General features: G+C 38.6%; 1 long non-coding RNA gene across 3 annotated transcripts in view; it reads left to right on the top strand.

Moving 5' to 3' along the window:
* The window catches only part of LOC120101698 (uncharacterized), a 31,437-nt gene extending 7,781 nt beyond the window's left edge, over positions 1–23,656 (top strand). For 2 of the 3 annotated variants that reach the window (XR_015683836.1, XR_015683837.1), the window contains exon 3: positions 17,762–18,742. This is a non-coding gene — a long non-coding RNA (uncharacterized LOC120101698). Of the gene's footprint in view, positions 1–17,761; positions 18,743–21,027 lie in introns of those variants that run through there. The other variant, XR_015683838.1, reaches the window with a different exon arrangement.
* Positions 23,657–23,898: the final 242 nt, after the last annotated feature.

Below are 23,898 nucleotides of genomic sequence, written 5' to 3'. Positions count from 1 at the left end.
GTGTCCCCAGACAAATAGCTCAACTAAAGTCAGAAGACATGATCACATCCTTGGAGTATGTGAAAAACTAGGGCCACAAGAATCTGATGTTACTGATTCAGTCAAAGTTCATGGCTAACATAAAATGATAGCGTCATGGCTTAAAGCAGTTTTAAAAAAACTATTTTTTTTTACTGGTAAATATACATTCTACAATATATACAGCCTTAACATTTCAGGAAATATGGTACTAGGTAATAAATAACATATTTGTTTTAAGGAGAAATTATATTGAAAAACACCTGATAAATTAAGAAATGTAGATGATGAATCTGCCAGGGACACTTCGTATAACAATAGATTTATGCTGCTTAGAGCCCAGTGGAATCCTGGGAGAGTCTTGAGAATAAACTGGATTTTAAATAACTCTAAGGGGTAAACAAGAAAGCAGGGGCCTGATTTTAGATTGGGTTTTGTCAGGAAATTGGGAGACATTTATCTAGGAGTTAGGAAGATTAACCTGAACTAGACCATAGTTGGAAAAGAACAGTGAATCACGGGAGTGGGGTGGGGGGTGGCTTAGTCATTGTCATTGTGCTGAGGCAGTACCGTGACACTTAGTCACCGTCTTGCTGCAGAAGTGGCCTGGGCTCTGTCTTATTCTCGATGGAATGGTGATGTGGCCTATCGTGAACAGTATTTACTTTCAGGTGGCACCGGGAAGGCCACCCGCTGTAAAGTATGCGTGCAATCCATCTGATTTGAAGTTCAAAGTTAAAGGAAGGCCTGAGTTGTGTCTCAGTGTGTGGGAAGTTGTTCAATTTTTGTAACCTCTCTGAACTTCAGTTTCCTTGACTATGAAACAGATCTAGTAACACATACTTAAAATGATGAATGAGAACATAAAGCTGGAATGACAAATGTAACACGTCAAGCATTCAGAGACATGTTGATCCCCTTCTTTGACCCGGCATGGGGTGGGGGACAGGGGAAGCTGCTGAAGCATCCTGGGCCTTGCTTGATCAGGAACTGGGTGTGTGGGAATACAAATGATTTGTGTTCCTAGATGTTTTTGTAATGGCCAAGCAAATTCCCAAGCAGAATAGTTATAAGGATTCACACAGCTGGATCCGGGAGTCTCCAAATACATCTGAGGTCCTGCTCTTCCCAAAGCAAAGTCTGAGCCAAACATTCCTGGCAAGTGATTTATTGCAGAAGAGTTCCCTGGAGAGACCTGCAGAGGATTGTGGGAATTCATCTAGGGAGGGGGAGAAGCCAAGCCTGGGTGTGATTTTGAGTGAAACCTCAACCTCAGCTTAATCAGACGAGGTCTCTGAGGCCTAAATTACATGTCAGTTTGTGCATCCCAAAGGCAAAAGAGTTCTGCCATAATAGGGTATCACTTATGAGCTTCTGTGGGACCAGACTTTGAACATCTGTAATGAGTGAAGGAGGCAGGTTTTAATATCAAAACATGCAGAACCTGGGAAATGGGAAAACAATGTCAAAGGAAAGATATGTGGACATCTTGAATGACCACTAGTGCATGTCCATGCTGTGGAAATATCTTCAAATGGAGTATAGCGAACTTTTTCACAGATGTCTTCTCTAGCCTACTATTGTTGGTGGGTCACCTATTACTATACGCTTCTACAGAAGTGACTCTTCTAGAATCTGTCACTTCTGGTGCATAACACTAATTGAAAGGCTAGCATTTCAGAGAAATATGTCAGAGATAATATTTAAAAGATGCCATTCTGTCAGGCTTGTCGCTGGTGTGTGACATGACTACAGGAGCCCTGTTAGAAGTAATGAGGCGAGATGAGCTCAAGTCGCTGGGTTCATCCAGCAGAGCGAGGCTCAAGGATTGAGCTAATATTATTACTGACCATAAATGTTGTTAGGGGGATGAAGAGGATGTTAACGCCACTAAGAATTACAATCAAATCTCAATAATGACCAGCGAAGCAGCCTAATAAATTGTAGATTATGTGTGCCATGCATATTCATTCTGTCAGAAACCTCGACTTCCTGGCTGCTAGAATTTCAAGGGCTTATGCTACAAGCACTGGGCTTAAAGCCACATGTAGGAAGAGAAAAAGATGATGAAGGAAAATGATGCTGGGAATTCTGATAGGATTATTCAAGTCTTGTGCATTAAATCTTCTTATCTCGAGCCCCCCTCCCCCATTTCCACTAATGGAAAACGGTGTAAGGATGCAGTTACTACGGGGTAAGAAATCCCAACTTCGAACACAAACGCTGTGAACACAGCACATCCTCCCTGAATCAGGACTGAGAGGGAAACCAGACTGGCTTCCTCTGTTACTTGTCATGTACCATGGGACAGCAGGTCTCCCTGTCTCGTTTCTCTGGCTGCCAGAATTGCCAAGTAAATTTTGGAAAAACGAGAAGTTCTTGTCACTAAGAAAGAGGATGCCATGTGTGTGCATTTGTTAAAAATAAATTTGCTCCCACCAAATCTCATCCAGGAAAATCTAAGGAAAACCCTTCAGGAGAGATACTCTCACAGTTTAGTTGATTTTCACGTTCTGAGGATCTCCCAGCAGCCATAGTTTCTTTTGAATTGACCTCTGATTTCTGAGGATTTTAAGACTACTCAGAGAAGTCCATTGTAGAGGGTGTCTCTCCTTTCCTCTGGGTTGAAGGTACCAGGTGACGGACAGCATCTCCCAGATGGAATTTTTTCCTCACTGTGCTTCCTTTGCTCAAGAAGCTGCTGCCCCCTAGAGCCGGACAGGGGAACATGCACACACTTCTACAGTTTCCAGCCCATCCTACTCCCAGATGAAAACAAGCAAACAGCCTTTTGAGGCTTTTCTTGGATAATATTAAATTCTTTGCATAATAATGATATGACGTCCACCCATCTGTTCCGACTCACCATTTTTATTCTCACGAGAATACAAATTTATCCACAGGAAATGATCTACAGTAGTCCCTGCAGTGTCTCTTCCAGAGATCCTACTACCAGTAAGATCCTGAATTTCAAACTTCACCATGATGCTTGGCTCCTTGAACATAGCTTTGGCTCATTTCAGCATCAAGGTCTGGATTTAGAAGAGGGGATGTTTTCAGACCACCTTTGTGCCCTCACAGCAGTCTCCCTCAGAAGCCGGGACAAGCTAAAAGGACCACAGCCTCTGTGAGAAAACTCAAAACTCAAGTGGGTGGCAGAGTAGGGCTTTTATTTTTCTCAAGGATGAGTCCTCACTTTCCTAGCCTTATGTGTGGTCCTCTCGAATCCTAGGAATCCTGTTGATGAGGCTGAATCACAGGGGCTCAGCCTCACATTCTTCCCTAGGTCTCGTGGGAGCTCCTGTGACTCTTTAGGCATGGATCAGTGGGGATAAGGATCCCATCCAAACCCTCCAAATGTGCAGGAGTTTATATTAACAAACAAACAAACAAAAAACAAAAACAAAACAAACAAAAAGAAGGAAAGGAAAGCAGACTCAGAGAAACCTGATTCAGGACTTCATTATGTCCTTAAAGATATGGATTAGGCGCAAGGTTATCTGAATAATTCACATCCTGGTGTTTCAAAGTTTTCTGAGAATCTCACTACAATTGAAGAGTGCACCATTTTGTGACAGTTTATTATTTTTCTGCTGCTCTCCTTCCCTTGCCCATCATCATTACTTCAACGCCCCCGCATGCAGATATTGAAGATACATGTATGCCTGGTAGCGCGGGGGCCAGAGGAGGTCCTGGAACTAAAGATACAAATGGATGTGAACTACCATATTTGGGTTGGAACTACAACTGGGCTCCTGTGTAAGAGTAATGAGTGTTCTAGTGTGCTGAGCTGTCTTCTGAGTTTTTAAAAACTGACAATATAATTGTATCATTTCCCAATTTCTTTGTCTTCCTTCAACTCTCCCATATAAATTAACAGCTTATTTTTATTAGTTATTGTTTTGTACATATATATGTATACAAATATATTTCTAAATACGTGAATGCAAGCTGCTACATCTGTATGTTACTTGTCTGTATGTTTACAGAGAGTTTTCTGTGAGATGATGTCACCTAGAAATATCAGAAGCAACAACCATAAAATCTTCCCATCATGCCTACCTGAAAATGAAGTTCTGCAATAATAGACATGAGGAAGTAGACAGTGGAATGCTCGGGAGGCCTCAACCCTACACAAAGAACTGTGGGCAACAGAGAAATGCTGAAAGAGGATAAATTGTCTTCCCCAGGGAAGAGCACACCAATTTGTTATCCAAAATGCAATGCTATGTTTAAGATTTGCTTCAGAAAACAATGTGTTTACTGAAAATAAGACAAGAGATCATAGAACAGAAGGCCGGTGAGGAAGCCCAGGCATGTGTACAGATGCTATCTAGGATTGCATCTGAAGTCTGCCTTAGAGTGGGGGCACGCAAGTGTCTCCAAGTGAAAAAGTACAGTTTTGAAATCAGATAATTGAAGCATAAATCCAAAAATCAATTTCTTCATGTGAAAGACTTTCCCCATATTAGCTAAAGACATAATGAATATCATAATCCTGCATGCTGAACATCCAAAAGACCCAAATCCCTAAAGTGGGATATCTCTAAAATAAAAACTCACTAAAGACCCAAGTCCCAGAAATGTAATTCTAGAAAAGTAATTTAAAATTCTTTAATAGTAATTCATTTACATTGTAAAGGGGTAAAAAGAACATACATACACCCCATTGTGTGTTCTGGGGTATTTGCAAAACCAACATAAGGTAAAAACAAGCATTTTGCAAACAAGCATGCTCATGGCACTTGCTAGTAGAAAGTGCAATGAAAAGATGAACTGCTGTCATAAAGAAATAAGACACAAGCAAAACGAATGAGAAGCTGACTGCACCCAGTTTCACTACTGCAGTGTACATATGTGTAACATGTTTTGACAAGATAGGTCAAACCCTGCAATGCTCATCATCGTATATGCAACACCCAAAGAACTGAGATCTCATGATTCTTCAACTTCTGCACATGGAGGTGCTTTCTAATGTTGTATGGCCAACTCACTCAGTCTAAATGTTCTGGTAAATGTATTTTGGCTGAACTGAAAACTCTTAACTTCATTGACAATATGTTGGAATTCATTTTCAGACACCTAATTGTACTTGACTCAGAGTCTATTATTGTGATATGCAGATTTAATTAAAACCCATTCTTTTCTGCAAAGTCCTCAAAGCTTTGCAGTATGTTTTTTAGAAGAGTTTTCAGCCACTAATATATACATGTTTTCTAGAACATTCAGATCTAGACTTAGCTTCATTTCCTATTGCTGTGATAAAAAATAATAAAAAAACAATGTACAAAGAGCTTATTTTAGCTCTCAGTCTTAGATAACAGTCCATCACAGCAAAGAAATCAAGGCCACAGGAACTTGAGTCAACTAGTTAGATCTATGTTCAAGAACAGAGAATGAATATATGTATGTTTCTATTCAGCTCAGTTTCCCCACTCAGATAGGATCACCTGGCTGCCTAGGGAATGGTGTCACCCACAGTAGGCAAGTGCCTCTACCTCAATTAACCTAATTAAGACAACAAAACCACCACTTCCACAGACTTGCCTATAGGCCAATCTCTCACTGATAATCTCTACCTGAGGGATTCCAGATTGCATCAAGATGATAAACAGAACTAATGACTGCAGATCTGAATTTATTCTTCACTTAAAAACAGAGCAGAAAAATTTGAAAGTGTCAAAGTGTATTCCAGTAGCCATTTTTTGCATCATTAAGTACTTTTGGATCAAAAGGTTGTGAGATTCTCAAATTCTTTTATTTTCTAAGTAATAAAGCCATAGTGTGATATGTGAAGTGTGTGTGGGGGTGACATACAAGCGGAGACATTGGCAACTCTTACAGATGATCAAAATCACAGCAGTCCTTTCCCCAGAATTTTGGCTCTCTCCCTCACATGGAGCCTCCATCAAATCCCAGTGGGAGCTGCAGTGCCTGGGATCTTGACTTTCTGTAGTTTAATATGAAGGAATTTAATCACTTGAGGTTGTGATATTTATGGACTTTAGACTTTAGGAATTTTGGACTGTTGAGATTGCAACATTCTGGACTATGGAATATGAAATTTTATCTTTTAGGATTATGATAAAGTTACACAAAAGACTTCAAGTTAGTTCAGTGTGCCCTGTATTCCTGTAATTTATCCATATATGTCATGGTGGAGGTTAAAACAAAACACAAATTTCTGTTAGTTTGTCAATAGCCCTACTTCAGAAAAATTAATGTTTTGTGGGAAAGAACAGGGAAAGTTATAGTGTTGAGTTTTCTTTCTCCTTTTCTCTTTCCTACTTAGGTATGCTGAGATTAGTGACTAACTGAATAACTGTCAACCAGAGGCAAGCTAGGTTGACATAGAAAACCAATCATTACAGTTCTTCCCTTGCCAGCCTGGTAGCTGCACATGTCTTTAAATCTATGAACTCCCAAAGAAAGACAATGACACCAAAATATAGTTCTCACGAAGTACAGTTATCTTACCTGCAGTAAAAAAAAAATTTCATTTTCTCCAGAAAGGGTACAAAAAGCCCTTGGTTGATGTACACTATTCCTTCTTGATATAGTGACACTTAAATATAGTAGTCTAGGGTTAATTACAATGTATTTTAGGTTGATGATAAGAGATCGAAGAGGGAAAAAATTTTGTATCTAAAAATGACAAATATATTTGTTGTGCTGGAGATATGACTCAGTATAATGCTTGCTATGGAAGCATGAGGAGCTGACATTGAATCTTTGGCACCACATAAAAGGCTGGCTTCCATTGCATACCTATAATTCTAGCTGAAGAAGCAGAGACATGAGGATCCTAGAGGCTTGAGGGGCGGGGGGCAGCCATTCTAAACAAATTTGTAAACTGCAGGTTCAATGAGAGATAAAAAATAATGGAGAGGTGAATTGAGGAAGATACTTGATCTTGGCCTCTTGCTTCCGCACATAAGTGTGTACAAATATATGTATGGGAGTACACAAATATATTTGTACACATACAAAAATACTTGCTCTGTGTACACATATGTAAAGATACATGTAAAAAGTAACTACTGAAAACTTACTTTCTACATTTGATTAAGACTTAATCAGTGCTTCTCAACCTTCCTAATACTTCAACCCTTTAACACTGTTCCTCGTGTTGTGGTGATTCCCAACCTTAAAATGATTTATGCTGCTATTTTATAACTGTAATTTTGCTACTGTCATGAATTGTAATATAAATATATTTGGAGATACAGACTTGCCAAAGTGGGAGCAGGAATGACTCTGACTCTTAGGCCTTTTCTTGGGACGTTTTTCTTCTTCCTACTGGGTTGCCTCATCCAGCCTGGATATGGGGACTTGATCCTCGTCTTATTGTAACTTGTGTGACCATGTTTGGTGGATATCCTTGGGAGATCTGCTCTTTTATATGAAGGGAAATGGAAGAGAAGTGGATAGGGGATGAAGGATGGACCGAGAGGAGTGGAGGGAGGGGAAACTGCAGTCTGAATGTAGTGCGTAGGAAAAACAAAAACAGTAAATAATGTGGTTTCAATCACATAGCTAGAATTTCCATGTAACTTTCTATGTACCATATTTTGTTTGCTCTCGACAGGCAACTCATTTGGTCATGGTTCTTTGCCCTCAGAGTTGGCTCCTTGCCTAGTCATAGTCTTTATTCTGGTAGATTGACCCAAACTTTGATTCCTGAAGATGTGAACTATTAGTAGTCGTCACTTGGCTGAGTTGTTTCTGTTTCCTCGGAATTAATCTCAGTTCTAAGGACCCTAAGGTATTTCCTGCATATGCACGGGAAATACTGTTTGTTTCTTCCATTGTGCTGTTGTAAGCCAAACCCAATCACCCAATCAGCACAATATCCACTCCTCTTCTGGTGATTCAGAGGTATGGTATGGGAATCCCAAGTGGCCAGCTCTGACATCTGCTTCAGTGGAATATTGTTGGGTCTCCTGATAGAAGACTTTCTCCCTTTGGAAATAAGATCTCTATATCAGACTGATAAAGCATAAAGCCAAAGGCATGTGGCAGAACACTTTTGCATAGATCATATGTAATAAAAGTGAGGGGTTCTACTTCTATTTCTACCCCTTGATCCCTGGGATGTTAAATGTTTGCTGCCAGAGCATCACAATCTTTAGTAGATAATAACCTAGATATCCATCAAAATGGATTTAGTGCTGCTGGGTGGCTGGGATTATATCCAAACCTCGAACTGCTCATTGGGTTCATTAGACTTGTGTTTTAGGTTCTTGGGACATCTTTATTCAAAGTCACATATTCTTCTGTGCTAGTTGAAGGTCTTCTATTCTCTTATGTAGTTACCATCTCTTTAGTCTACCTCAGCTCAGTTTTCTCTTCTTTCTTTTATGTCAGACTTTCTTCTTCCTTGCTCCTTTCTCCATAGAATCAACAGGAATGAAAGCAATCTAAATGTTTTTCTTTTTATATTTCTCAAGTTCCTGGTCTCAAAGAGAAAGGGGAACAAAAGGTTCTGGAAGGAGTCAATAATCAATATTAAAGTAGTTATTTCTAGGTCAGATTATGCTCCATCCCGTGCATGCAGAATGTCTTAACCCAAGCTTTGAGGCAAAGTCCTCATGATGATCATATACATAAAGCATCTCAAAATAGTAATTTTTGAACATGTACTCTTTATCATTTCCTTTGTGTTGTGACCTCTTACCTTCTCAGTTAGAGGCATCTACATTGCCTTGGGATAAGCAGATCATTAGAGAGAAATGAAAAGAAGAAACAGCCAATACTCAGCTGTCAGACTTCCAAAACAGTCTTTTGAGAATCAAAAGAAATGGTTTGTGTGTGTGAATGTGTGAGAGAGGGCAGCGAATAAACCGTAATCATAGACTTAGAAAGAGAACAGAGAATCTTTAGGTCAAAATGGCATTTCTGTTTTAGCTAGCCATGCAGCAAGGAAGAAAAAAAATATTTTAAATGTGTTTGGAATCAATAAAAGGCAATCATTTCTAGAGACAAGGAATGAGATAGAAAAACACAAAAGCAAACAGACTAGAAGGTGAGACTTACTTTCCTTTTTCTTGGAGAGTGCAGAAAGGAGTGGCTTCAAGGGTTTGGTCACTTAAAAAGGACAGTCTTCCACAGGGTGTGTTAGGGGTGAACTGTATCATGTAAAGGAAATTCAGTTGCCATTCTTTAATTGAGGATAGGATTCTGGGTGAGTGGAAACTTGAAAAAATGAGTAAGTAAACAAATGGACACGTGACTGCTCTGAGGCTACACCTACTGGGCTACTCAAGACACACCTCAGATTATGTGTACCCACTCACAGAGACACCTGGGAGACAGACAACAGATTTTATTGCAAGGTGTTTTTAAAAGGAAATTTTAACAAGTAACTGTAAAACAGAAAGAATAACATCAATAAAAGCACCATATATGAAGTATCAGACACAAAGTGCACCAGATCATGAGATGTAAATGATCTATTAAAATACCAAAAACCACAACCAGTCAGCATGAAGAGTTGAGGAGCCCAGTGCCTATGGATATCAAATGCAGCAGTACCCAAGGCTCAGGAAACTTTGTGGATGAGGAAGCAGAAAGATTGTAAGAACCAGAGGTTCAGGGTGCTTGCTCTGAGGCTGTATGTCCCAGAAATTTCAGAAGCTATATGTATAAATTCTCACCATCATGACTAGCTAAACATGTGCTGTTCAAGGCCCACACCAACGAACCTGCCAAGGTTCAGAGGGAAAAATCCCAAGAGGCCTCAACCCTACAGGAAGAACAATTAAGCCATAAAGGAAAACTGAGCCCCGCAGTCCAGACACTGCCCGGACCTGAAAGGAATCGGTCAACAATTCTCTGTACCCAAATCCCGTGGGAGGGAGAGCTAAACCTTCAGAGGGGCAGACACGCCTGGGAAGCCAGAAGAGACTACGCTCTGCCCACATTTCTGACTCCAGAGGAAAACACCTAATGCCATCTGGGACCCCGGTGCACTGGGGCTCCCCGAAAAGGCAGCGCAGACCCTCCTGGTTGCTGCCCTCACTGAGAGCTCAAAAGCAGACCCCCACAAGCAACTTGAGCCGCGGAACCACAGGTAAGACCAATTTTTCTGCTCCAAGTGACCTGCCTGGTGGAATAAGGACACAGGCCCACAGAAACAGCTGAAGACCAGTAGACAAGAAAGACTACACACCCAAAAGCAGAACACTTTGTTCCCATAACTAGCTGAAAGAAAACAGGAAAACAGGTCTACAGCACTCCTGACATACAGGCCTATAGGACGGTCTAGCTACTGTCAGAAATAGCAGAACAAGGTAACACCAGAGACAACCTGATGGCGAGAGGCAAGTGCAGGAATCCAAGCAACAGAAACCAAGACTACATGGCATCATTGGAGACCAACTCTCCCACCAAAGCAGACACTGAATATTCAAACACACCAGAAAAGCAAGATCTAGATTTAAAATCACATTTGCTCATCCTGCTGGAGGACTTCAAGAAAGACGTGAAGAACTCCCTTAGAGAAATGCAGGAAAACATAAATAAACAAGTAGAAGCCAATAGAGAGGAATCACAAAAATCCCTGAAAGAATTCCAGGAAAACATAATCATACAGGTGAAGGAGTTAAAAATGGAAATAGAAGCAATAAAGAAAGGGCACAGGGAAACAACCCTGGATATAGAAAACCAAAGGAAGAGACAAGGAGCCGTAGATACAAGCATCACAAACAGAAGACAAGAGATAGAAGAGAGGATCTCAGGAGCAAAAGATTCCATAGAAATCATAGAAACAATGGTCAAAGAAAATGTAAAACGCAAAAAGCTACTGGTCCAAAACATACAAGAAATCCAAGACTCAATGAGAAGATCAAACCAAAGGATAATAGGTATAGAAGAGAGTGAAGACTCCCAGCTCAAAGGACCAGTAAATATCTTCAACAAAATCATAGAAGAAAACTTCCCTAACCCAAAGAAAGAGATGCCCATAAACATACAAGAAGCCTACAGAATTCCAAATAGATTGGACCAGAAAAAAAACTCCTCCCATCACATAATAGTCAAAACGCCAAATGCACAAAATAAAGAAAGAATATTAAAAGCAGTAAGGGAAAAAGGTCAAGTAACATATAAAGGCAGACCTATCAGAATCACACCAGACTTCTCGCCAGAGACTATGAAAGCCAGAAGATCATGGACAGATGTCATACAGACCCTAAGAGAACACAAATGCCAGCTCAGGTTACTGTATCCTGCAAAACTCTCAATTAATATAGATGGAGAAATCAAGATATTTCATGACAAAACCAAATTTACACAATATCTTTCTACAAATCCAGCACTACAAAGGATAGTAAATGGTAAAGCCCAACATAAGGAGGCAAGCTACACCCTAGAAAAAGCAAGAAACTAATCATCTTGGCAACAAAACAAAGAGAAGAAAAGCACACAAACATAATCTCACATCCAAATATGAATATAACAGGAAGCAATAATCACTATTCCTTAATATCTCTCAACATCAATGGTCTCAAATCTCCAATAAAAAGACATAGATTAAAAACTGGATACGCAATGAGGACCCTGCATTATGCTGCCTACAGGAAACACACCTCAGAGACAAACACAGACACTACCTCAGAGTGAAAGGCTGGAAAACAACTTTCCAAGCAAATGGTCGGGAGAAGCAAGCTGGAGTAGCCATTCTAATATCAAATAAAATCAATTTTCAACTAAAAGTCATCAAAAAAGATAAGGAAGGACACTTCATATTCATCAAAGGAAAAATCCACCAAGATGAACCCTCAATCCTAAATATCTATGCCCCGAATACAAGGGCACCTACATATGTAAAAGAAACCTTACTATAGCTCAAAGCACACATTACACCTCACACAATAATAGTAGGAGATTTCAACACCCCACTCTCATCAATGGACAGATCATGGAAACAGAAAGTAAACAGAGACATAGACAGACTGAGAGAAATCATGAACCAAATGGACTTAAGAGATATTTATAGAACATTCTATCCTAAAACAAAAGGATACACCTTCTTCTCACCACCTCATGGTACTTTCTCTAAAACTGACCATATAATTGCTCATTAAACAGGCCTCAACAGATACAGAAATATAGAAATAATCCCATGCGTCCTATCAGACTACCACGGGCTAAAGCTGGTCTTCAATAACAATAAGGGAAGAAGACCCACATATACACGGAAGTTGAACAATTTTACCAAAAGTGATCTGCAGATTCAATGCAATCCCCATCAAAATACCAATCCAATTCTTCAGAGAATTAGACAGAACGATTTGAAAATTTATCTGGAATAACAAAAAAATCCAGGATACCTAAAACTATCCTCAATAATAAAACAACTTCTGGGGGAATCACCATCCCTGAACTCAAGCAGTATTACAGAGCAATAGTGATCAAAACTGCATGGTATTGGTACAGAGACAGACAGATTGGCCAGTGGAATAGAATTGAAGACCCAGAAATGAACCCACACACCTATGATGACTTGATTTTTTGACAAAGGAGCCAAAGGAAAAAAGATAGCATTTTCAGCAAATGGTGCTAGTTCAACTGGAGGTCAGCATGTAGAAGAATGCAGATCGATCCATGCTTATCACCCTGTACAAAGCATAAATCCAAGTGGATCAAGGACCTTCACATTAAACCAGATACACTCAAACTAATAAAAAAAAGTGGGGAAGCATCTTGAACACATGGGCACTGGAGAAAATTTCCTGAACAAAACACAAATGGCCTATGCTCTAAGATCAAGAATTGACAAATGGGATCTCATAAAACTGCAAAGCTTCTGTAAGGCAAAGGACACTGTGGTTAGGACAAAACGGCAACCAACAGATTGGGAAAAGATCTTTACCAATCCTACAACAGATAGAGGCCTTATATCCAAAATATACAAAGAACTCAAGAAGTTAGACCACAGAGAGACAAATAACCCTATTAAAAATGGGGTTCAGAGCTAAACAAAGAATTCACAGCTGAGGAATGCCGAATGGCTGAGAAGCACTTAAAGAAATGTTCAACATCTTTAGTCATAAGGGAACTGCAAATCAAAACAACCCTGAGATTTCACCTCACACCAGTGAGAATGGCTAAGATCAAAAACTCAGGTGACAGCCAATGCTGGCGAGGATGTGGAGAAAGAGGAACACTCCTCCATTGTTGGTGGGGTTGCAGACTGGTACAACCGTTCTGGAAATCAGTCTGGAGTTTCCTCAGTAAATTGAACATTGAATTACCTGAGGACCCAGCTATACCTCTCTTGCGCATATACCCAAAAGATGCCCCAACATATAACAAAGACACGTGCTCCACTATGTTCATAGCATCTTTATTTATAATAGCCAGAAGCTGGAAAGAACCCAGATGCCCTTCAACAGAGGAATGGATACAGAAAATATGGTACATCTACACAATGGAATATTATTCAGCTGTCAAAAACAATGACTTTATGAAATTCATAGGCAAATGGAGGGAACTGGAAAATATCATCCTGAGTGAGGTAACCCAATCACAGAAAAACACACATGGTATGCACACATTGATAAGTGGATATTAGACCAAATGCTTGAATTGCCCTAGATGCACAGAACACATGAAACTCAAGACAGATGATCAAAATGTGAATGCTTCACTCCTTCTTTAAAAGCGGAACAAGAATACCCTTGGCAGGGAATAGGGAGGCAAAGTTTAGGAAAAAAAAAAGAAAAAAGGAAAACTGAGGGGAAGATGCTAACAACAACTTAAGAGAACGCTTAAGAGGGCACTCTGTAATCTTGACTTGAGAAAACTTGGGAAAAGACAACTCTAATGTTTGGGATGGACTGCTTGGGGAAGGCCCAGAAATGTTCCCTTCCATGGTCAGGCCAATAATACATATTTTAATTGTTTCTTTGTTTTTAGTGCTTCACAGTTTTTTATTGGAGATAGATAAAGGAAAAAGAAAGCGTTGTTTATCCATGAACAAATGCTCAACCATGAAAGCATACATATGATAACTTTACACAGATATAGCAGGTTATATTTAGGAATATATATATATATTTATTTACATACACACATATATTGCATATACTAAATAAGAATTAATAAAAAAGTAAGATGGCATGAATTTGAAAGGGAGCAACTAGGAGTATATGGGAGGAGTTGGAATCAGGAAGGGTGAGGGAGAAATATAATTATATTATAATCCCCCAAATTTTTAAAAATGAGAAAAATAATGAGGTTAAAATGTGCCTTTTCCATAAAATAAAAATAGCACCCAAAACACCATCCTGTGAACAGATGTAAAATAAAAATATGAAAAACAGATAAATACTAAGTAAAAGCTGGAATCTAGGAAATACATAGCAAAATAAGATTAAGTCGGCATTACTAAAATAAAAATGGAAACTATATGATTATGGGAAGGAGTACATGGCAAAGGCCAGTATGCCAGTTAATAAAGTTGTGAGAATTCAGACATAAACCTAATAAGAGCCTGCTGAAATAAATGAATGATTAAGAAGTCTGAAAGTACTGGAGATTTTTAACAAAACTCTTACAAACAAGTGACTTAAGCACCAAGAGTGAGCTAAATGGTTTAAATACCAACTTGAACTCACATTTTAGTCCAGTCATTCCTGGGATACCTCACTGGTCCATTTTATCTTTTTGAAAATATTCTGTGTATAATATTCAAGTACAAAGCATAGGCATACAATGAATTATTAAAAACAGTGAGAACTGTAATCACTCAATTCATGATCAAAATATACCACAATCAAATTCATAAGGCTTTACCCCAGGAAAAGCAGAACAAGAAGAATGTTGTCTGAATTGACTGGTGAGCTAGAGTGAGGACGGGAGGAGGAGTGGAGAGCAGCCTGTGGTGACAGGTTTGGCCCCAGGAAGCCAAGAGAAAAGTAAGAAATCAGCACTCAGAGAACCACGCCCTGTTGAAATGCCAGGCACCGAAGATATATAAAACCAAGCCATCACCTCTCGCTAGCTCTGTGTGTCTCCAGGGAGGGGAGCGAGAGCAATTCTCATCTCCCACAGTGGAGTACCAGTTAAGGGTATGCTGACAATAGTTGTGACTTATGCTGTTGGACTTCGCCTGACTCATTCTGAACTGCCTTAAATGGTCAATCACTTTCAGTGGTAATACTATATGATAACCTTGAAAAAAAAGTGATATCTGTAATTGCTTGGAATTCAGTAGTGGTGTTGAGGTCAAAGACCAGAACTTCAGAGGTGCAATTGACCTCATTTAAAGGAAGCTAGATATAGTATTATATGTTCAGGATACTATTATTTGATAGAAATAGTTTTCTTTCTAAAACTGAAAGTAAAAAGAATGAAGAAAATATGGGTTTTCTTTTTTCTTTTTCAGAAAAACACAGCTTTGATTTGTAGCCCCATGGAGAACACCCCACACTTCTCAAAATTTCAGATTTAAAGATTTTAAATTCTTTAAACTTAAATCCTTAAATTTAAACTTAAGAAGATGGCATAGATCCCATACAAATACTGTGCCATTTTATATAAATGCCAGGAGTACCTTCTTATTTTGATAGTCACAAGAAGTTCTATATTGAATCTCAGTTGATATCAGTGTATGTCATATGGTGTGTGTGTGTGTGTGTGTGTGTGTGTGTGTGTGTGTGTGTGTGTGTGTGTGTGTGTGTGTGATACACATGGTGTTGTGGGAAAAGTTAACTATTTTGAGACATAGGTCGCTCACTAAGCCAGAAGACCCCAATTTCACCCTTAGGCTAGGCTGGTTAAGATGACAAGGGTTATCCACAAAGTGAAATGTTCAATGAGAGAAAATTAGGTTATTTTTCTAAATGAGATAATAACATGATGGGTTTAAGAGGAAGTTGCCCTTAATCTACTTCCAAAGGGCAGTGAACGAAGTGAGTTCCATGGGAAGAGGGTAGGTAGGGTTGGGGCTTTCCACACTGAAAACACATTCTCACAGTTGGCAGAATTTTCTACTTGGTAGGAAAATGGAAGACAGTGTCTGTCTATGGTTTATACACATGAAAGAGAGTACACTATGTCCTTAATAACAGTAGTCTCAAAATTTATACTTATAATCTTTAGATATTTCTCAGGGTGGTTCTGATGTGGAAATTTCATTTAAGCCATAGATATCCAGACTCATTTACTTTTGTTTTTTATTAACTTTAGATTTTAGTGCTATGCCTCTAGAGTGCTTGAAAGTACCTCGTTTATTCTGCTTTGTTTTTTACATTTAAGATACTTATGTTATGTGTCGAATTCTTATACCTAATCTCATTTGCAAAGCAAAACATTTATCTTTGACTGTTCTCATATTCATATCATGTGGTTATGGCTTGCTGATTTTCCAGTCTCTCATTTATTTTATAGAAGTCCTTATGATTCACACTTTGCTCTAAAACTACACTGAGTCCTTTTTAATTAACTTCATCTTGGTTTTCTTTCCTCCAAAGTTTGGCAGAAGATTACAATCATTTTAGTCAGGACTCATGTCCCCCTTATGGAAGAACTGCCTTTCCCCTTCTGGGATATCTGAGTCCACACAGAGCAAATATCCTCCCAAGTCTTTCTTCAACTTTTGGTCTTCACCCCTTGTCACTGCAATCGGTTATTAAAGGAAGAATGAATGCAGTCTGGTATGTTCTCTCTCGAGTACACCAACAGGACCTAAAGCCACTTTCCAGTTCTAACAGTGGTACTCTACAAGTCTAGTTCTAGATTGTCCTGAGAATAGGAGGCAGAACCATGCATCTGAGCAATAATGTTCCGTTTTATAGTCTACAATAATGTTTTATGATTTGCCTAAGCTCATGTATCAGGAGAAATTACTGCAGTCTCCTACGTGTCTGCTCACCCCAGCCTACATGTAGAGGATCAGGAAATATGTAAAGTATTTAAAACTGATGAAAGACAATTTTCTGCTTGAACAGCAGAAATTTGATTGCACATTGCATATAATGAATACCCACACATGGCAGGATTGTAAAGGAAAGATAAAGGACTTAAAGGGCGTTTGAGACTTGTTCAGCTTTTGAAGTTTTACAGAATTTGTTAAGTCCTTGTCAGGCAGACTTAGCAAAAGGAAGGAAAAATCTGCTGTCGTCACAACAATGCCTTTTCCCCCCCATTTTGTCTGGAAGGCACTGCGTTTGACTCTGAAGAGTTCAGGAACTAAATAAATATAATTTGTTTGTGTATAGAGAAAGTCCAAAGATTTCTAGACCAAAGGATTCTGAGAGTGGAAAATGGGACAGGATGGTCAAAACAAGATTAATACCTTCATATTCTAATATTGAGTGCTGGATGGTATATTTATCAAAATCAGAGTGCTCACTGAGCATAGAAAAAACTTCAAACATAAAATGTAAGACAACATCATGCAAAAGTTTCACATATGTATACAGACCATGAAAAAAAATGAAAGACTGTTTTTGCATTTAACAACTTATAAACAGCAAGCAGTGATAAAACTGTTACTCATCAAATATGTAAGACAGAACTTCTTAGAAAGTAATAACATCAAATACTATGTCAGAAAGGAAAATGAAAGCTGGACTTTCTGATAAGGAAAAACAGCAGAAGAATACAAACCCCCTCCCCCAAACAAATGGAAACCAAAACACAGAAAGGAGGAAATAACAGTGATAATTAATTATTAAAAATGAGACGAATGTAACACAGCTCTATCAATAATTCTATCTTGTATTTTGTTTAACAGATAACATAGCTATGCAAAGCTTCTGCGTGTCAAGATGCGGGGAATATAACTATGGAGACGACTGTAGAGAAACATGTCCCTGTATCAGACAAGTGACAGGCCAACGCAAGTTTTGAAGAATTATGATTGATTCCTCAAATAATTTTTCAGTTTTTATTTAAAGGAAAGTCTTAGCATTTGATTTTGGTTTCTGAGATCCTTCCAGACTGATTTCCACAGTGGCTGTCCTAGTTTTCAGTCCCATTAACCGCATGTAAGAGCTCTCTTTTCTGAGTGTCCACCTCGTCAAAATTTGCTGTCATTCATATTCCTGGGCTTGGTCATTCTGACTGGGGTAAAATGAAATCTCAAAGTGGCTTTAAACTGCATTTTCTTAAATGTTAAGCATACTGAGTACTTTTTACAAGGCCTAAAGGTCATCTGTATTTACTACTTTGGAAACTTTGTGCTTAATTTTTATTCCCCAGTTTTAATTAGGTTGCTTGTTTTCTTCCTGTTTACGTTTATAAGTTCTCTGTGCATTCGAGATATATAGACGTAGTCACCCTACCTGTAGGCTGCGTCTTCGTTCTATTGACAGTTGTTTCCTTTACTGAAGGAAGCTTTTTAATTTCATGAGATGCTGTTTGCTTATTGTCTCACTTCTGCACTGAAGGGATTCTATTCAGAAATTTCTCCCTGGGCCTGTATGTCGGGACACCCTCTCTACTTTTTCCTCTAGTAGTTTCAGAGTTTCTGGTCTTATGTTGGGTCCTCAATTCACTTGAAGTTGAGTTTTATATAGGGTAAGAAATAAGAGTTTTACTTTTGTTTTCTGCGGGTTGAAGCCCCGATTTCCCAGGGCTTGAAGTTGATTGGGGCACAGGAAGTGCACCATGCTGGTGGAAGAGGGAGGAAAGCAATGGTGGGCAGACATGATTAATAAACATTGCAAAGTTCAAGCAATAAAATGATTATTGAAAATAAAGTATGATAAATGTTTAAGGAATAGACAATTATAACTCAGAAATGATTTTGGAGTCTAGAAGGAGCTAATAGTAACTTATGAATTAGAATTTTCTGGTGGGCTCAGATCTTTAATCCCAACAGTGGGAAGTAGGGACCCAGGATTTTGAAACCAGCATGTTGTACAGTGCAGTTCTAGGACAACCAAGGATAAATGGTGAGATTCTATCATTAAAACTATTGTGGAAGCATGTCTCAAAGCAGCTAGTAACAAACATTTTGACTATATTGTACTTATTTCTTGCCTGCGAGATAATTATTTGAGGCAATTTGTCAAGACAGATGGAAAAACAGTTTCATTATCATCACAACAGCTAAAAATATATACATTTCAACAAGTATTGCTAATAGGATTGAATTCTGACAAGAAATTGTCATCTGGAATAGATGTAAAGCAATGGGAATTCTCATAGCGGGGAGGGGGAGATAAATTGAAATTATTTTGGAAAACAAATTAGCACTGTTAGAGAATGTGTGCACCCTGTAACTGCACAGTCCTATCTGTCCCTAGATGTGTGCATCAACTCTCTTACATGTGTGCATCAGGTTGCATTAAGAAAAATCTGCTCAGAAAAGCCTAGGATGGTTTTCAAATTTGTAAAATGAAGCACTATTGGTTTTCTGTTACCTGGCAGATGTCCACAGAACACAGCACTGCTAACACTTTAGTAACTGGCATGCTTCTGTGAGTACGAAACCTAAGTTCAGAGCACCTGAAGTCTGTGCTTTTGACCTCATGAGGGTGAGGCCAAGAGGATTTTCAGGCAGCTGTTGTGTCTTTTATGCTCGTTGATAGTTGAAACAAGTCAGCTTCATGCAGCTGTGGACCAAAACACTCATTCCTTTGATGACCATTTTTAAAATTACTTCTTTGAGAATTTCGTACAATGTGTTTTTATCAATTCAGCCTTATAGATACCACTTCCCATCAACCTCTCACAGATACCTACTCAGACGACTTAAAAAAACGAAAACAAAAACAAATCAAAACAAAACAAAAACACCACACCCGTCAAGTCAAATTTGCTCTGTCCATACACTTATTACATAAAGGCCTTCCACCAAAGTATGGTCAATTTACAGGGGTCCATGTTCTCAGAGAAAAGCAATGCCTCCTCTCAAAGATGTTATCAATTGCCAGGAGCTCCTTTGATAGGAGCCCGACTCCCCTTTCTATGTTGAGATTTCGTCATTAGGACTCAACTTAGTACTAAGTGCATTTAGCGGAGCAGTAGTAATAGGTTAGTTGAGAACTATTCTTGACTGCTCTGGAGGTCACCAGCAGTCCCTTGCCACATGACTGGGACAGAGTTTTGATTCTGCCTGACATAATTTCATGTCTCAACCATAAAAATCTGACCATGCATGGTAATCTCCAAATTTGAAGTGAACGCACAGGTCTGAATTCTGTGTTGTTTCTGTCGTGGCTCTTGTATCAATGTTGGCTGAGCAAGTGGAGACAAGGTACGTGCATAGGGTTGGTATTCTTCTTTGGAAACACCCTGAATTCTACTTCATTCATACTCCATCAGCCGAATAAATCATTATCTTTTGTTAATATGTGACTGAATAATGTCTAGCACTGAAAATAATGCATGTTTAGTGTCTTTTCTTCAGAAAGTCATTATTTCAGGTTTTATTTTTGAGATTTTTTAAAATAATTTTATTTTTCTTGGATATTTTATGTATTTACACTTCAAATGTTATCTCCTTCCCCCTGTTCCCTCCCCTCTCCACCTGCTTCTATGAGGATGCTCCCACCCCCACCCACCCACTCTAACCTCAATGCACACACGCACACATTATCCTACATTGGGGAAACAAGTCTTAACAGGATTAAGGGCTTTTTCCTTCCATTAATGCTGGACCATGCCATCCTCTGCCACATATGTGACTGGAGTCATGGGTCCCTCCATGTGTACTTGGTGGGGACATCATCAATGCCTTGTGCTTTAGCCCCAACCACTATTGGCTCTGTGTTGCCACTGGCCCCAGTATCAGGATCTGGGACTTGGAGGGCAAGATCATTGTTATATGAATTGAAATTGTATTTTAATTGCGTCTCACTCTTCTCTCTTCCAATTTCTATATACCTCCTCCCACTCTTCTTCAAGTTTGTAACATATTTTTTCATTAATTGTTATCACAGGCATCCTTAGGAACACACGCGCATGCCTGCGTGCGTGCATGTGTGCATGCGTGTGTGTATTCCCAAATATTCTGTTTGGTTCATATAATGTTACTTGTATGTTTGTTTTCAGGGATGACAATTTGGCACTGGACAACCAACTGCTGTGCATTTACCTGGAGAATTTAAGCTCTTCTGTTCCCTACTTTTCTCAGTTGCCTGTTCTTCCTTGTGGAAGCTTAAGGCCTCACGGTCTTTTCTTTTAGCATGTTTGTTGGTGTCTTTCTTGTTCAGCTTGTGTGGGTGGTTTTGTTGGTGAGACTTTGCCTGTACAGTTTCCAGGGTTAATCCGAGAAAAAAATATAATATATATATATATATATATATATATATATATATACGTTCAAACACTATGTAAATATATGCTATGTATTTTGATATGATCCATTTCATACTGAAATATTTTAAAATAGATTTAAATACAGTAAAATAAAATAATGAGAGGTGTATAGGCTCGACACAAAAACATGTGTTGAGTAACCGAAATAATAACTTGAGTGAATGAAGGAAATGCATTTTTCAGTATAAGATCCATTTTCATGAAAATGTCAAAGATATAGTTTAAAATGTCAAATTTGTCAGAATTCTCTGCTAACTTTAACAATGCATGTGGTGGCTTTCAGCTTCTTACAAACAGATCAGTTGTAAGTTCTTTCATTGTTTCTCTGAAACGTCTTTCGTTTTTAATCTTTCTCTGAAAAGTACAACTAACTTCAGTAATTGGCTAGCATCTCACTGCCCACCTGGAGTGAGTTCCCAGTTGATGGATGTGGCCTAGTACTCTCCTGGTTCTGCACTGCGAGGCGATCTCCAGCTACAGCAATGCCACACAATTGGTTTTGCTGCAACCCATGACTTTAAAGAATATGACCGGAAATGAGGCCTCTAATTTCTCAAATCATGCCAGTGAATATAGCATCTTCTCAGCTTTATATCCTAATTAAAAGAGTGTCATATCTAGAAAGGGTTTTAAGTGACAGTGTTTATCAAGCTGTTTGCTTAGTGATCTCTTTAGATGCACTGTTATAAAAAAACTGTCTTAATTAAGGTTAATTGAAACATAATTAAAGTCACTGCTGATGGAAAAGATCCCATGAGTGGTACCACTGTGAGGATCCCTAATGTTCATACTGGTAGACTAAGGCACTGCAAGAAACCAAATGTCAAACCACGCTTTGCTTCCAACATAGGATATGCCTTGTGCTCCTACCTGCTTGGAGGAGTGAATATTATTCATGTACTTGGAAATCTCTTGTGCAATTCATTTTTAAAATTATTGTATATATTTCAGATTTATACCATTTATGCTTTGATGTAGGAAAGAAGTTAAATGCAGCAATACCAAGTAACACATCTATCATTTTACATAGTTTTCTTTTAATTTGTGTTGTAAAAGCACTATTTATAGTTTTATAAAGAGTCTCTGAAGCCGGATGTGATACTGTTCAGCCAGGGTCCTAGCACTTGGGGGATGAAGAAGACAATCAAGAGTTCAAGGGCAGCCTCAGTTACACATCAAACCAAGGAGACATAAGGTTCTACTTTAAAAATCAAATCAACGAGAGAAACAGAGTCCTCATAACATTTTCTCTAAAGTGCATCTTCGTTCATACCAACAGCGTGAATGAGTTTCCTTTTTTCACATCCTCACCCGCACTTTCAATACCAGCTCATCACTATTCTCGTCCCTGCCTCTTTGTTTATTTCAGTCATCTATTCAGGCCTCTGAGGTATGATGTGCCATCTAGATATGGTTTTAACTTGATTTTATTAATTGATTATAAATGCTTTATAGCCTTTAATGTGCTTATGTAACATTTTTTGTGTTTCCTTCATAGGAATATCTAAATACTTCCTTTTCCAGTTTTAATTGAACCATTTACATGCAGACATTGCCATTGACTCACACTGTGCAAACGTCCTTATCAAAGCCGATGTCATGCAAGGAACAGGCCTTATGGCTTTTTTCATTTATTTTTACTTTTTCATAAAATATCTTTGATCCTATTCTTTTTTTTCTTAATTTTTTCTAGCTCCTCCCTATATTCAACTCCATGCTCTCTCTCTTTTCTTTCTCTCTTTCAAAAAGAAAAAGAAAAACCAACTTAAAACACAAACAAACAAAAAGTCATAAAACCCCTCAGAGTCTTATAACGTATTCAGCTTAAATTTAGATTTTTAATTCATTGTGTTGAATTTTGAGGCTGATGATATTTCACTTTCATTTTTCCATGTATGTAGCTTTGTCAGTCCATTTATTGGTAACACTACCAGGTCCCTGTTGGGTTTTCTTGACACGCTGTTAAAAACTTGACTTGCTGATTTCATATGTTCTTTTTATATGTCTATTTTTATAGCATTACTACATCTAATCATGGATAATTTAAATGTATCTGTTCATTTATGTATCCTTTTTATGTTTTAAATATGCATGTATTTTATTTTATGTATATGAGTGTTTTGCCTACATGAATAGCTATGGCTACCCGCCTGCTCAGCTCTGGAGTGTCAGATCCTCCAGGACTAGAGTTACAGATGGTTGTGATCCAACATGTCTTCTGAGAACTGAACATAGATAGTCTACAAGAGCAGCAAGCACTCTTAGACACTTATCCATCTTTTCCTTAACATCTTCATTATGTTTTACAATTTCATTGTACATATCTTTTGGTTACCTGCAGGATAAAATCAACTAAACCTACTGTGTGAGCTTCTTTTCTTTGCAAAAAGAGAGAAATGGAGTGGGTAGGAAGGTGGACCTAGAGAAAAGAAACGCTCTTTTTTATTGGTCATCTCTAATGTGGTGGACTAAAAAGAAGACAGTAACTTGACCCCACATCTGTCTGACTAGAAAGAAAAGAGTAGCTTAGCCCCACATCTGTAGCATGTATAAAGCATGATAGAGGACACACTAATGGTGAGAGAAGTCAGAATACTACTTATC

The sequence above is a fragment of the Rattus norvegicus genome, chromosome 3 (assembly GCF_021556685.1).
Source record: "Rattus norvegicus strain SHRSP/BbbUtx chromosome 3, alternate assembly SHRSP_T2T, whole genome shotgun sequence".
NCBI lineage: Eukaryota > Metazoa > Chordata > Mammalia > Rodentia > Muridae > Rattus > Rattus norvegicus.
The sequence above is the reverse complement of the archived record's forward strand: the minus strand, read 5'-3'. Positions and strand labels throughout refer to the sequence as shown.